General features: G+C 44.3%; 1 long non-coding RNA gene across 1 annotated transcript; it reads left to right on the top strand.

Moving 5' to 3' along the window:
- The first annotated feature begins 447 nt into the window (after positions 1–447).
- LOC121353468 lies at positions 448–2655 on the top strand. The gene is made up of 6 exons (XR_005955125.1): positions 448–490; positions 771–788; positions 1826–1846; positions 2037–2057; positions 2465–2485; positions 2635–2655. It is a non-coding gene; the product is annotated as an uncharacterized LOC121353468 (long non-coding RNA).
- Positions 2656–3188: the final 533 nt, after the last annotated feature.

The raw sequence follows: 3188 nt of genomic DNA, 5'->3' as shown, positions 1-3188 counted from the left end.
TTTGGAGATTATTTGGGGATTTTTTAGGGATTATTTGGGGATTATTTGGGGATTTTTTGAGGGATTTTTTTGGGTTTTGGGGATCTGGAGATTTGGGGATTTGCAGATCTGGGGCTTTAGGAATTTGGAGATTATTTTGGGATTATTTGGGGATTATTTTGGGATTATTTGGGGATTTTTTGAGGGATTTTTGAGGGATTTTTTTGGGATTTGGGGATCTGGAGTTTTGGGGATTTGGAGATTATTTGAGGATTTTTTCGGGCGATTTTTTTGGGATCTGGGGATTTTGGGGCACCTGGTGATTTGAAGATTATTTTAGGATTTTTTTGGGGGGGGAGATTTGGGAAAACCTCCTTCCCTGCCCTCCCCCCCCGGGCTGGAATATTCCCAAAATTCCCTTTTTTCCTGGAAAACCCCTCCCTGACCCAATTCCTGCTTTTTTTCCCCCAGGTGAGGGAGCCCGGAGCGGATCCTGGCGCCATGGAGCCGGGTGGGTGCAAATTTGGGATTTTTGGGTGCAAATTTGGGATTTTTGGGTGCAAATTTGGGTTTTTTGGGTGCAAATTCGGGGTTTTTTGGGTGCAAATTCGGATTTTTTTGGGGTGCAAATTCGGGTTTTTTGGGTGCAAATTCGGGGGTTTTTGGGTGCAAATTCGGGGGTTTTTGGCTGCAAATTCAGGTTTTTTTGGGTCCAAATTCAGGTTTTTTGGGTCCAAATTCACTTTTTTGGGGTGGAAATGGATTTTTTTGGGTTTTTTGCTCTTTTCCAGGGGAAAACGCAGCTCTGGGTGAGAATTTTCCTCTTTCTCCCGGACTCCACCCTCATTCCCCTCTGCATTTCCCATTTATTTCCCCCATTTTTTTCTATTTTCCCCCCTTTATTTTCCCTTTTATTTTCTCCCTTTTTTCCTCTTTATTTCCCCCTTTTTCCCCTTTATTTTCTCCCTTTTTCCCCTTTATTTCCCCCCTTTTCCCCTTTATTTCCCCCCTTTTTTCCCCTTTATTTTCCCCTTTTTCCCCTCTTTATTCCCCCATTTTTTCCCTTTTATTTTTCCCCTTTTCCTCCTTTATTTTCCCCCTTTTCCCCTTTATTTTCCCCCTTTATTCCCCCTTATTTTCCCCCTTTTTCCCCCTTTATTTTACTCTTTTTTCCCCTTTATTTCCCCATTTTTCCCCTTTATTTCTCCCTTTTTTCCCCTTTATTGCCCCATTTTTTCCCCTTTTCCCCCTTTATTTCCCCCCTTTTTCCCCTTTATTTCCCCATTTTTTCCCTTTATTTTCTCCCTTTTCCTCCCTTTATTTCCCCCCTTTTTTCCCCCCCTTTTTCCCCCCTTTTTTTCCCCCTTTATTTCCCCCTTTATTTCCCCTTTTTTCCCATTTTTTCCCCTTTTTTCCCCTTTTTTCCCCTTTTTCCCCATTTCCCCCTTTATTTCTCCCTTTATTTCCCCTTTTTTCCCATTTTTCCCCATTTTCCCCCTTTATTTCCCCTTTATTTCCCCTTTTTCCCCTTTTTCCCCATTTTCCCCTTTATTTCCCCTTTATTTCTCCCTTTTTTCCCCTTTATTTTCCCTTTTTTCCCCCCTTTTTTCCCCTTTTCCCCCTTTTTTCCCCCTTTTTCCCCCCTTTATTTCTCCCTTTATTTCCCCTTTTTTCCCCTTTTTCCCCCCTTTTTTCCCCTTTATTTCTCCCTTTATTTCTCCCTTTATTTCCCCTTTTTTTCCCTTTTTCCCCATTTTTCCCCATTTTTCCCCATTTTTCCCTTTTTTTCCCATTTTTCCCCCTTTTTCCCCTTTTCCTGACTCCTTTCCCTCTCTCCCCTTCCCAGCGGAGCGGGACAGGAGGATCAGTGAGTTCCTTTTCCTTTCCTCATTAATCCACCCATCCCTAATTAATTTGGGGGGTCCGGGGAGGTTTTGGGGTTGGCCCAACCTGAAGAATTTGGGATTTTGGGTCCTTTTCCCCATCCCTGCCGGGGGTGGATCCAGACCTGGAAAAACTCCAAATAATCTGAATTTTCTTTTAATTTTTGGTTTCAGGCAAACTGACCTCGGACCTGGGTAAGGAGCTCGTGGTTTAAAATGAGGGATTTGGCCTCAAAATTAAAGTTTTGGCTTTAAAATGACAAATTTCTCCTAAAACAAAACAGTTTGGGTCTTCAAATGGGAATTTTCCCCCTCAGTTTGTGTTTAAAATGGGAATTTCGGCCTTGAAATGAAAATCCAGGCCTTAACCACGCTGTAAAAAATTAAATTTTCTGCATTTTTAGGTGGTTTTGGGGCTGTTTTTTCCTTAATAAAGCGAATTTTTAGGATTGTAGGGGGGGGATAAATAAAAATCCCCTCAATTTGGATATTCTGGGGTGGGAGGAGCCACTTTGGGCTTTTTTCACATTTATTATTTCCCGGGATTTCGGGTGAATTGAGGCTGATTTTGAATTTTTTCCTGTTTTATTTTTTTTTTTTAGGTGAATCCAGCGCCAAACTCAGTTAGTCCAAGGCAAAGTCCTCATTTTAAAGGAAATTTTTTGGGGGGAAAAATCCCCATTCCTGCTCCGGGGCCGCGGCAGAAATGTGGAAATTGTTTCATAATTCTCTTTTTCCTGCTTTTTGCTCCTTTTCCTGCTCCTCTTCCCAGAGGAACGCGAGCGGAAAATCAGTGAGTGCCTCTCCCTGCTGGTTTTGGGGTGAAACCGCTGGTTTTGGGGTGAAACCTGCTGGTTTTGGGGTGAAACCCCCTCGTTTTGGGGTGAAACCCGCTCGTTTTGGGGTGAAATCCCCTCGTTTTGGGGTGAAACCTGCTCGTTTTGGGGTGAAACCGCTGGTTTTGGGGTGAAACCCGCTGGTTTTGGGGTGAAACCCCCTCGTTTTGGGGTGAAACCCGCTGGTTTTGGGGTGAAACCGCTGGTTTTGGGGTGAAACCCGCTGGTTTTGGGGTGAAACCGCTGGTTTTGGGGTGAAATCACCTGGTTTTGGGGTGAAACCGCTGGTTTTGGGGTGAAACCCGCTCGTTTTGGGGTGAAACCGCTGGTTTTGGGGTGAAATCCGCTGGTTTTGGGGTGAAATCCCCTGGTTTTGGGGTGAAACCCGCTCGTTTTGGGGTGAAACCGCTGGTTTTGGGGTGAAACCCCCTGATTTTGGGGAGAAACCTGCTCGTTTTGGGGAGAAACCCCCTGGTTTTGGGGTGAAACC

Source organism: Pyrgilauda ruficollis, unplaced genomic scaffold (genome assembly GCF_017590135.1).
Source record: "Pyrgilauda ruficollis isolate IOZ18807 unplaced genomic scaffold, ASM1759013v1 scaffold2065, whole genome shotgun sequence".
Classification (NCBI taxonomy): Eukaryota; Metazoa; Chordata; class Aves; order Passeriformes; family Passeridae; genus Pyrgilauda; species Pyrgilauda ruficollis.
Note: the sequence above shows the minus strand (reverse complement) of the source record. Positions and strands in the feature narration are given on the sequence as shown.